The following is a 12,721-nucleotide window of genomic DNA, read 5'->3' as shown; positions in this document are numbered from 1 at the left end:
GCTTTGCCATGTTCAAAGTGTACTCTTCAAAAGATAACTTCTTTATCTCCGATTTATTCTGACAAAAATACTCTTGGGGTTTTATTTCCAAAGATGAAAAATGAGCCATAAGAGTCAATGGTGTACAGCTACTATTTATCTGTTTTGCACCTATCAATGGGCAAGCTAGAAAAACTAGATTATTCCTTAGATGTGGTATGAAGAAGTACTTCTTTCCCGAGCTTGTGTTAACTTACAGTGGAAATAACTTGAAAAGGCTCACAACTAAATCTTTGTTTTAAATGATTAGCTTGAATGTATCTAATGTTGAGGCTGCGTGGATCGCTGTGGTGTGTTTTTGCCATCGCACTTTCTTTGTGTGTGGGTTTATTCTATTTGGACAAATATACACTCCAACACGAACACACACACACACGACTCTAAAATTCATGGACTTTATCTTCCCTTTTGACAAATCACCAGCCATTTCATGGATCGCAAAAATTAATTTTACTATTGCTCAGTGTAGAGGATTGAGTACAATAGAACAATCTCCTCATTTTCTACAGAAAGTGGAAAGTATACAACAGCTCATTTATGGCCACATCTGCAGGGCTCGGGGAGGAGCTTTTGGTCCTGTCTGACGGTCAAATTGCAAAACCGCAATACGGAATAAAATAGCACAGATTTGACAGGTTATTGCAGTGAAGTGAGAGGGGACAGTGATACTAAGTCCTGCAGAGGCTCCCCAATTACGGAGTGCAGAGTGATTAGGCACTCAGAAAATTGCACTATAAACATTCCGGGCAGGATTTTGTCTGACGACATCAGCAAGACCTGAGACGCTTTTAACAAGGCATTAGGTAAATGCACACACACACGCACACGAAACATCAAGAAAAAAAGGTGATTTTTAGGAGAGTTTTGATTTTTATCTCCGATAGAAACTCCAGACGACTTGCCCGGTGCCTCTGGGACACCTGCAGAAATAAAGCTGCTTTCAGAAGCAGTAAGTGATTTCATTCTATTAATGTCCAAGTGATTTGTGATGCCCATTGTAACAGCACTAATGCGATGGCAAATATTTCCTGGGCATGTCTTGGCACCCAGCTTGCTTTAGGATTTCGCCCCAGCAGCTGGGAAATGTGCAGTTGGAAAATCCAGCTCCGTATCAATGCCGCGCACGATAGCCACGGTCCCAACAAAAAATGTCGCATTTTTCCAACTCGTCGACGGAGAAATCGAACGCCACGTCCCGGGCAGGATGTGGTTAAATGAAACCGACATACTGTATGGGCTTTAGATTCCAGGATGCGATATGGGCCAGAGCGGCATGTAATAAGAGAAAGCCTGACAGATAAGCAAAAAAAGCGATTAATATAAAAATGTGTAGGGCTCCAGCTCCCTGTTACAGCACACCGTGGGTGCCCAGAGCCACCCTTGACTGCCATTAATTCTCCTCCACAGGATGCCTCATAACACATCAGAGGCTTGAAGCAGCGGTCTCCGCTCATGGAATATTCCTACTAAAATCAATGCCGCATCTTGACGACAAAATCCATGTCTGGACCCATAATGTATTTTGAAACACAGGAATAAATAACCAGGAGAAAAATACATTTGCCAATAGGTTTTCAAAGCCGATGGTGCTGTTTAATATCGGCAGCATACTGTAAATATGTGGGAAGCACTAGCAAATTAGGTGAACTCACAGAGCCAAAGAGACCTCCCTACCTGTTACTCCTTTATTTCTGCCGATTTGTTTATTCTGTCTGCGTGAGGGTAGCCACCGCCAAGTTCATGGAAGATTTTCATGTTAATGAAATTTTCCACCAATAAATCTGATTTTTGCAGCTGAGATGCATCACTTCCTAAACTGTTTCAGACTGAACCCTAGGTAAAATTTCTAAAATCTAATAGGGTAAAATCAATATTGATTATTAGGAGCAAAAGTGCTATAATTGAGGCCATAAAAGCCTTTTAAGAACTGCGAGGAAAAAATTTCCAGGAAAACTACAATAAATTACTGCTAAAAAACTAGAATATTTGTGTGGAATTTAATGAAAGTACATCAGCCTACCTTTAATAAAAAATAGTGCAATAACTAATTCAGTCATAAAGCCTATTACAGAGATGATATTAGAGCCGTGTCATTTTGGCAAGTTACTTTGTAAAGGAATATTTCTTGCTGTCCTGAAAGAAAGACTACTTTAAAAATCTCCTAATTACCGCTTTTTTGACACTCAGATCTTCCTATGTCTGCTGAAATACTATTCTCAGTTTAAAGTGAAAGGAAATCTCGGTAGACTCCTGGGAGACTTAATTCTTATGCTTTATCCACCAAAGTGGCAGCAGAGCTTTTGCATGACGTTAGGAAATGTCCAAGGAGCTAACATCATTTCCACTTTTCACACGATCGAACCTTTCCCAAACTGTCGATTTGTCCCCTCAAAGTCTTGATCTGTGTCAAAGTAGAGTTTGAAGTCAGTAGTTGCTATCTATGGAAAATTGTTCTTCTGGAGCACTTCCATTCTCGAGGGGCTGTGTAGCTCAGTAGAAGCTCATCACATAGGTCCAGGGAAATAGCTCCTTGACCCGTGACACATTTTTAGCAGGCTTATGGGAAAATCTTTCAGGTTCCCACCCTCAGTTCTTTCCTTTGCTGCTGCTTTTCCATTTCCCCCTCCCAACTCCAATCTCCATGTTTCTCAGCACTTACATGATGTCGACCTGATCATCTTCGTATAGCATTGCTTGGCCCACGTAAGAATAATAATAATAATAATAATAATGGTATTTGTGAAGCGCTTACTATGTGCAAAGCACCGTTCTAAGCGCTGGGATAGATAGCAGGTAAACAGGTTGTCCCCTCGTGGGGTTCACAGTCTTAATCCCCATTTTACAGATGAGGTTACTGAGGCACAGAGAAGCTAAGTGACTTGCCCAAAGTCACACAGCTGATAAGTGGCGGAGTCAGGATTGGAACCCATGACCTCTGACTCCCAAGCCCACTATACTAAGCACTTGGGAAAATTCAAAACCGTACAGTTGGTAAACACGATCCCTGCCCACAAGGAGCTTACAGACTACAGGGAGAGATAGGCATTTAAATAAATTACAGATTGGGAAAATGGAAGAGAATAAGGATCTATACATAAGTGCTGTGGGGCTGATGATGGGGTGACTATCAAGTGCTTAGATCCCTCCACTGTCTCCTTGGGTCTCCACATCAAACACTCCTCACATTCTGGTTCGAATTCCACCTTCCACCTTATGGACCCACCTGGAGTAGAGCGAGGTTCTAATCCCAACCCACCACTTGTCTGCTGTGTTACCATGGGCAGGTCACTTAACTTCTCTGGGCCTCAATGATCTCATCAGCAAAATGGAGACTAAGATTGTTAGCGCCATGTGGGACATGGACTGTGTCCAACCTGATTAATGTGTATCTAGCCCCAACATTTAATTCAGTGCCTGGCACATGGTAAGTGCTTAACAAATGCCAGAAAAACCACCCCCCAGGAATTCCCCCTCAACAAAAACTTCCTGCCTTTTCTCTCCCAAGCCAACTTTCTAGTTGTATCTTGTTATTGACGTTCCTGTCTCCATCTCCTCGCTCATGCTCTTCCCCCAACTTGGAATTCCCTCCCTTCCCACATCAGCAGACCCCCAACCTGCCAACATTCAATGCCCACTTTAAATCCCATCTTCTCCAACAAGCTTTACCTAGTTAAATTCCCAGAACCCTGAGCCATATCTTCCCTTCCGCCAACTCTCGCATTTATTCTCATCTCCCTCACCTCCGACCTCTTGCTCACGCCCTTATCAGTGCTTGAAACTACTTCTCCCCATTTTCAAAGCCCTTCCAAAATCGCATCTTCTCCAGAAACTTTCCTCTGGCTTCTCTTCGTCCAGATTGTATCCTCCTAAATACCACTACAGCATTTCCACACCGACCATGCACTTATGTACTTCCAACCACTCTTAGTATCTATACATATTGGCTTACATGCCCTACTATTTAAACAGTAATGACCTAGTGGATAGAGAATGGGCCTGGGGATCAAAAGGACCTGGGTTCTAATTCTGACTCCGCCACTTGTCTGCTGTGTGACCTTGGGTAAGTCACTAAACTCTGTGCCTCAGTTACCACATCTGTAAAATGGGGATTAAGATTGTGAGCTCCGTGTGAGGCAGGGATTGTTTCCAACCTAATTAGCTTGTATCTACCAGTGCTTAGCCCTCTCTGGGTCGCACCTGGAGAGTTTCCAGTACTCTACCAGTCTCGGCTACGGGAGGGAGAGTCAAGCAGAGGCCTACCCATTCCATTCCTAGCTTGGTCAGTGGCTAGTGAGTGGAAGGCAATCTGCTACAAGTCAGAACTCACCCATGCTGGGCGCAGCGGCATGGAAGAGAGTCGAAGGCGGAGACCCAACTTTACCGCGTGAAAGGAGGCAGTGGTAAACCACTTCTGTATTTTTACCAAGAAAACTCTGTGGATACACTACCAGAACAATTGCAGATGGAGAGGGGAGTGTTCTGGGAGAGATGTGTCCGCGGCGTCGCTATGGGTCGGAAACAACTCCACGAAATAAGACAAGACCAGCACTTAGAACAGTATTCAAGCCATAGTAAACCACTTAATAAGTGCCCTCATTATTATATAATAGAGATTGACTTCCTCCTATTGGTAGATTATTTCAATGTCAGTCTCCCCACAAAATGAGGTCTACTAGTCCTGATGTGCTCTCCCAAGCACTGAGTACAATGCTCTGCACTCAGTACTGCTTACTTAATACTATTGATTGATAGATTGAAAATGGCTGTTTTTAACTAATAAAATAATTTGGCAACTAAGGTGGCATCTCATTAATATTATCTCAACAGACCTTAGCAAAGGTATTTCCCCGCTATATTCTGAGATGACTTGTTCAGTCATGATGGTGCATAAAAACGTTGCCGTTGTTTTGTGTACCCGCTCTCTATGGGCGTTTTGCATTTTATTTGTCCTCAGCACTTCAGAGTTTACCAATTTGTGTTTAATTAATTAATAGGTCAAGAAATGATATTTATTGATCGCTTACTATGTGCAGAGCACTGTACTAAGCGCTTGGAGAGAGAACAATACAATAAAATTAGCAGACACATTCCCAGCCCATAATGAGCTTACAAGCTAGAGGGAGAAGACAGATATTACTTTAAGTAAGTTTAAGGGGCTCATAACTCTATTTATGAACAAGCCATCAGAGGGGAGACTCTTTCCTCCTGCAAAACATCTGCCATCTTTGTTTCCTATGGTTTTTTTTTTATTTTTTCCAACATACAAGCTTAAAAAAATGAGGAAGAGTTCTAATTCCAATGTTTTTGCTTGCAATTCAAAGCGAGAATACCAAGGTGATGTACAAAGCAAGTTCAACCTGAAGAATAAACTCCCTAACATCCGACATACACTCAAGTGAATGAGGCCACTGATGTCCATTGTTGCTGTCTGTGGAAGGGAAGTGGGAACGAAGGAGATAACTCTAATGCGGAGGAAAATGGTAAAATTATGGGACTATACAGAGCCACTACCAATGCGGTAATGATAATAATAATGATAATTATGGCGTTTTGTTGAGTGCTTGCTGTGTGTCAAGCGCTGTTCTAAGCTCTGGGGTAGACACAGATTGAACACAGTCCCTGACCCACACGGGGCTCACAATCTAAGTAGAAAGGAGAACGGGTATTGAATCCCCATTTTACAGTTGAGGAAACTGAGGCACAGAGAAGTTAAATGACTTGCCCACGGTCGTACAGCAGGGCTGGATTGGAACCCAGATCTTCTGACTCCCGGGCCCGGGCTGTTTCCATTAAGCCATGCTGCTTCCCAGCGAACAAGCATCTCCCCCAGAGTCAGCAGAAGTCAAAGGCTACCTACCAGCCACCTAAAGGTCAGCCTCACCTATGGACTTACAGGCTGGGGTGTTTTCTACAGTGAAAGAATGCAGAGAGGAAAGGCAACGTGTTCCACTGTCCTGGGTGGCTCAGTCAGCAGACTGGACTGGCTCTTATTATCTGAGTCCCTCTGGAAGAACTCCGAAAGTCTCTGGGACAGGGCAACCCAGGCGGTCTGTTTACTTGGATTCTTGAAATCTCTGCGTGTGCATCTGGCTCTGGGTGGGGTTTTCACATCCATGTTTCCACCAAACACCGTCTGTGTCTAATCCATTTCTAAGCCTGGCGGGATTTTCACTGCCATATGTTTCACTCTGACCGTCCAAGCACAAGAGACATCAGAACGCTTTTTTTCTTTTTTGTCTAACCCGAAGCTCATCATAACATTGATTATAGTTATGAGAAGCAGAACCATGCCCAGATGATAGGGCAGTAGTCAGAACTGTTGGCCAATAGATCTGCGGCCACATACTCGCAGACATAATCCAGTTTTTAATGCCCTCACTTCTGACTTCCAACCAGAAAATACGCCGAGCCAAGAAATGGAATATACCCAAGTGACACATTGAGTGCTTGAGCGGTTTCCAGCCTATTGTGGTCTCTCACACATGGCGCTCTGAAGTTGTTAAAGGAAAACTGTGCCGATTTTGCTCAGCCCAGCTGTCTCAGAGTTCAAAAGCAGAGACAGTCGCATACTTGGCCGTTTGTTCCTGCTGAGAGGAGCTTTTCATCTTTTTTGAGCTTTCCCATAGTTGGGCAGGGCAAAATGGGCGATGTTTCTCTTTTAAACAACATGGAAACAAAAAACCGGAAACGCGATAACATCTGTCATAGATGAAAACGCTACTTTGTGTTCATTCATGGATTTGTGGGATTAAAACTCTCCCCACAGGGTTCCAAATTCATCTTGGATATTTTCTGTGAGGGAAACCAGCTTCCAGACCTGGAAGAGACGCGCTATCGCTTAGCTGAAAACGAGTGAAATTGGCACTCGAGCCAACAGGCCTCCCGTTCCAAACGGAAAATGTTGCTGAGTTGTAAACGCCACTTGGATCCCTTATTTAGTGGAAAGATGCTGTAAAACCCCTTGTTACCAGGCTCTATTGGCTGAACATCTGAGGATGCTTAAATTATTCTTCCCAGGTCCACTGCAGTCACTGCACATTCAGTTGGCACCTGCTCTTCTTGTCTTGAAGAGCACTGAATGACTAAGCTTTCTCACCTAGCTTCCCACTTTGATCCTCAATGAGTAAGCCCTAAGACATGGAAGTCCCAAAAAACCCCACATTCTCAAGAAAGGCAGAAGCTCAGACGATTGTAAATTAAGCCCTCCTGGTTTGTTGGAAACATTCTACGCCACGGGTGGAATTTGCAAATGCAAACGGCGGGAGCGTATACTGCCGGCTTGCCCAATTTCAGATACCGAAACTGAAAAGAGTTTGGCCCTTGGAGCAGGTCCTGGGATACAGCATGAGCCCAGACCAATCGATCAATACTGGCAATGTCCAAATCGATGATTGATATTAAGCAAAGGTTGTGAAGCATCGAACGAGGTTGCTGAGGGAGGTTGTGAACTCTCTTTCTTTGGGGGTTGGGGGAAGGTCTTTAAAAACAGGATCGATTTTCGTCTGGCTGATATGGGCTAGATGAAGTTGCGCCAGAAGACAAAGGGATGACTAGGAGACCCAGGATTCCAGAGGAAAACTCAAGCAGATCACCGTGAAATGGTAAATGTTCACCTTCCTAAATCACCTCTGAATTTGAATCAATCTGGTTTACGTGTACTATTCAATGGATAAAATTCACAATTTACACAATTTTCAGGTGCGGTAAGCTGTGATCTTTTTGAATACAAAAAAAAAAAACCCAGTTCAGGGAGGCAGAAGGCCATGGGTTCTAATCCCGGCTCCACCACTTGTTTCCTAGGTGACCTTGGGCAAGGCACTTCACTTCTCTGGGCCTCAGTTACCTCATCTGTAAAATGGGAACTGAATATAGAGATAAAAATGAATAGAACATAGGGCAATTCATTTCCAGAGAGCACCGGTATTCTTTCCTTTCTTGATTGAGGGAGACAGCACTACAGATTTTAAGGCACTAAGCATTATTCAGGCCGAGGCCTAGTGTAATTTTTTAGGTTATGTCTGAGATTTTACAAGTAGAAAGTTCTCCAGTTATTAAGCACTCCGGTTAGTACTGTTTAGTGTTGATGAGCTCACTTCTTCAATAATTCTGCTAAAGGTCTTTGAATTATGACCCTCTTTAAGGCTGCATTTATCTCCCAAGGGTGCTTAAGGAGACATAAGGCCCTTGGTAGCACTAGAGTAACAAAATAAATACATTTAAGCTGACCTAACTGTATCAGTTTTCAAGCTTTTAACTGCTCGATGTTTTATGTCCCTCAGAAAGTTGTCAAGGATTCCAAAATGATATTCACATCCATATTCTTCTCACATATACCGAAGTAAGGGGAATACATGGCAATCCTGTATCTGGGCTTCTTGTCTCCACAGCCCTGAAATCAATCAATCAATCAATCAATTGTATTTATTGAGCGCTTACTGTGTGCAGAGCACTGTACTAAGCGCTTGGGAAGTACAAGCCGGCAACACATAGAGGCAGTCCCTACCCAACAGCGGGCTCACAGTCTAGAAGGGGGGGGACAGAGAACAAAACCAAACATACTAACAAAATAAAACGAATAGAATAGCTATGTAGAAGTAAGATAAATAAATAAATAAATAAATAGAGTAATAAATAAATATAGAGTAATAAATAAATAAATAGAGTAATAGAAGATGTGACTTAAGATTAGGGCCAAGGGAAGGAGAGTCACCAGAGAATAGATATAGCGATCTGCCATCTGCTCTCTGGTTTACTGGGTGGGGCTGCCAAAGAAGTCCCTTTGAAATTCATCCAATCTTTCCTTAACCAAGCATGTCTACTCCATAACCATGTGAAAAGAGTACTAGCCCTAGAAATCACAGGAACTATGTTCCTATCCTAGCTCTGCCACTTGCCTGCTGTGTGACCTAGGGCAAGTCGTTTAACGGCTCTGTGTCTCAGTTTCCTCATCTCTAAAATGGGGATTAAGTACCTTTTCTCCTTCAGATTTATACTGTGGGCCCCATATGGGATAGAGTCTGTGCTGACTTGATTATCTTGTTTCTGTTTCAGTCCTTACTATAGTGGTTGGCACATATTTATTTGTATTAATGGTTGTCTCCCCCTCTAGACTGTAAGCTCGTTACGGACAGGGAATATAACCACTAATTCCGTTATGTTCCCCCGAGCACTTAGCATAGTGCTGTGCACATAGTAAGTGCTCAATAAATACGGCTGATTGATAATAGGTGCCAAATACTACAAATGAATTATTATTATCTGACCACTTTATGTATTTTTGACCTCTATAGTTGTATTTGTATGTTTGTGTCCTCCTTTAGAGTATAAACTCCTCATGGATAATCAATCAATCAATCGTATTTATTGAGCGCTTACTGTGTGCAGAGCACTGTACTAAGCGCTTGGGAAGTACAAGTTGGCAACATATAGAGAGAGTCCCTACCCAACAGTGGGCTCACAGTCTGAAAGGGGGAGACAGAGAACAAAACCAAACATACTAACAAAATAAAATAAATAGAATGGATATGTACAAGTAAAATAAATAAATAAATAGAGTAATAAATACGTACAAAATATATACATATATACAGGGATATATATATGGATAGGGATTGTTTCACTCGGTTATACTGTGCACTGCACCAAGTGAGTGCTCCAAAAATGCTACTTCTACTATTGATACTACTGCTGCCTTTGCTATGAAAATGAAACCTCCTGTCACTTTTCTGGCATTCTCCCCTCTACTTAGCATGTCTGGAGGGGGGAATACCTGTGGAGCAAAGTAAAGAGCGACTCATCTTTCCATCAATTGTGTTTATTGACTGTTTACCGTGTGCGGAATGCTGTACTAAGCGCTTGAGGGAGTGTGATGCACATTCCCTGCCCACGGCGAGCTTACAGTCTCACATTCAAGAAGGGGTAGAGTTGTGTCCTCTTGGGAACGTGAGGAAATAAAATGTAAATGTATTCCAGTCACAGAATAAGAAATTTAGGCAATTAAAGGGACAATCTTATTAACCATAATCTTAACCCACAACTGATAGAGTTGACATGGAAATAATATTTCTAGCTTGGTAAATAGATTTTATCTCTACCCTCCATTAGACTGTAAAGTCTTCAAGAGCAACAGATGGGTGTCTTGCTATTGCGGTACAAGCACTTAGTACAGTGTCTATCTGGCACTCAATAAATGTTGATTGATTGGTGATTGCTTAAATAGAAAAAGGAGGAAATTAATGTCACGCCTCATTACCAGTTGATCAAATATATGTACTTCCAATCCCTGGAGGAAAGGTGTTTTAAATGGCTTATAGCTCCATTGCATTCTCCCAAGCATTACTGTATTACTTAATACAGTGCTCTGCACACAGTAAGTGTTTAATAATTACCAGTGATTGATCTTAAAAACCTCACCTGACAACCTTGAAATTCATATACATACATATTAACAGGGTTTACATTTCAGGCCCCCGAACACGTCTTTTTCAACCATTTGCAAACTCTTGTTTCCTGCTCTTAAAAACATGCCTCATTGTTAAAGCTGGGCTGCCCTGGTTTTAAATCAGTGCCAAACCTTGCTAATACCTGCTTTGCTAATCTGCAAACGCAGTAATTCTCCCCCAAACCTCAGCACATTCAGCAACAATTTAATAGCAAAGTCCTCTGGTGAGGTCTCATATTACTAAGACTTTATTACTTTTTATATTACCAAAAATGTTCCCTTGCACTCTAAAGTATTATAAATAGCTTGGAGCAAACAACACTTGTCAAAATAAGTGAACCCAAGCATTTTTGGATTCAGTTGCTTTGATTTTTGCTTTGTTTGTTTGTAAATCACAGTGGGATTCCCCATCAGTAGTGCAAGGTAGAAAATTATTAAGTACGTTTTATATTCTCTGGATATACGATGTGTTTTTTCTCTAGCATGCACTGTGACGAGTTGCATTGTGACTAACCCCAGCCCTGTTCCCAAAATATTTTCAAAGCGTACGTCAAAATATATAGGTGAGTGGCCTTATATTTTTTACAAAACACCATTTGCAAATAACTCAGCAGTGTTGCTAAAGCCAGTTTCAAGGTCTCTCCTCCGACCAATCTACTCTTTAGGCTGGATGAGTTACCGTTGTAATGCAAATTGCTAACTAGGCTCTGAGTATCTAGGACTAACCCACTTTCATGTATAACTTGTCTGTCCTTCATTGTTCTGCTAAAGGTCTAGACTTAAGTAACAAACTTCATTCTCCTAAAATTCTTTTGAGTTTGAGAATTGGGAGAGACATGCATTTTCAGTGTTTATGGTCATTTTTGATATTGTAGGTATCAAATTTCAATACCATCCATTCAGAAATATTAAAGCACTTGACATGGGCAGGATTTCTCCATGGCATGGTTCAGTAGCAATTTTGGGGCAGTGCTGCCATTATTTACAGTCCAGATCCACACGGACATAAATATATCAGTCAAGAAATGAGGAGCTGTGCTGGCCATAAAAAAACTTGCCTGTATTTACTCATTAGAAATTTCTATTCAGTAATTTCATGCTTTTTCAACTTCAGACGGGATACTCCCTCATCTATTGTTCGATGATTTAGTGGATTGCATATTTATTTGTAGTCACCGGAATTGCAATTCACTATGGTACTTATTAAGTGCTTACTATGTGCCAGACACTCTACTAAGCACTGGGGTAGATACAAAAATACTCAATTTGGACACAATCCCTGCCTCACATGGGACTCACGATCTATGACAGAGGGAAGAGGATTTAATTCCTGTTTTAAAAATGAGAACTGAGGCACAGAGAAGTTAAGTGGCTGTCCCAAGGTCACACAGCAGTCAAGTGACTGACTGGAATTAGAATCAAGGTCTTCTGACTCCCCAGGCATGTAGTTCACAGTACAAGTGACTTTTTTTTCAATCTACGGATGTTCTTTATTAGACAATAAGGCAGGATTCTATCTACCACATTGACTAAGAAAGCCAATCAAATGGAAACTTTATTTGTGCTGCATCTTTGGTACAATTCTTAAGCACTATTACTCCCCAACGATATCTCAGGACTATTCTGAACACATCTCACAAAGGGACAGCAATGGGAAATTAAGATATCGAGGTAGTGAGGCATTTCCCACATGAGGAAAATATTACGACTCTTCATTCTGGAAAAGAGGAGGTTGGGCGGGAGCAGGATTAAAGTCTAGAGAATCACAAATGATACCGACAGGATGAACACAGAGCTGTTTGCCAAATTCTACAGTCCCAAAAGAAGCTTGAAGGTAATAAGTTCAGAGCAAACAAAAGGAAACACTTCTTCACCCAGCAAGTGGTAAGCACATGGAATTCATTAGCACAGGAAGTTGTGCAGGTAGAAAATATCAATAGGTTCAAAGAGGGTTTGGATAAATTAACGGCTGAGATGCTCAATAATGGGTTATTAGAGGGAAAATGTTGGGGGTGTTCGAAGGTACATCCATAACCACAAGGATGGATGTCAAAGAAGTCAACCATCACATTGCTTCTCCAGTTGTCTTTTGGTGCCATACATTCCCCAGCTCCACAGACCAATGCTCTGTGCCATTCGACAGTTCTTTTATTCTCTGAACCGAAATAATAGCCCAGTAGTCAATATACGTCCATCTGCCCAACTTTGGCAGTGTTAATAATTGTGGTATTTTTTAAGGGC

At 41.9% G+C, this 12,721-nt stretch overlaps 1 non-coding gene across 1 annotated transcript; it reads left to right on the top strand.

Annotated features, from left to right (window-relative positions):
- Positions 1 to 4,218: 4,218 nt before the first annotated feature.
- On the top strand, positions 4,219 to 4,356 carry LOC119932747. Its single transcript, XR_005452482.1, has one exon. It is a non-coding gene; the product is annotated as a small nucleolar RNA SNORA7 (small nucleolar RNA).
- The last annotated feature ends 8,365 nt before the right edge of the window (positions 4,357 to 12,721 follow it).

The sequence above is a fragment of the Tachyglossus aculeatus genome, chromosome 9, assembly GCF_015852505.1.
Source record: "Tachyglossus aculeatus isolate mTacAcu1 chromosome 9, mTacAcu1.pri, whole genome shotgun sequence".
Lineage (NCBI taxonomy): Eukaryota > Metazoa > Chordata > Mammalia > Monotremata > Tachyglossidae > Tachyglossus > Tachyglossus aculeatus.
The sequence above is the reverse complement of the archived record's forward strand: the minus strand, read 5'-3'. Positions and strand labels throughout refer to the sequence as shown.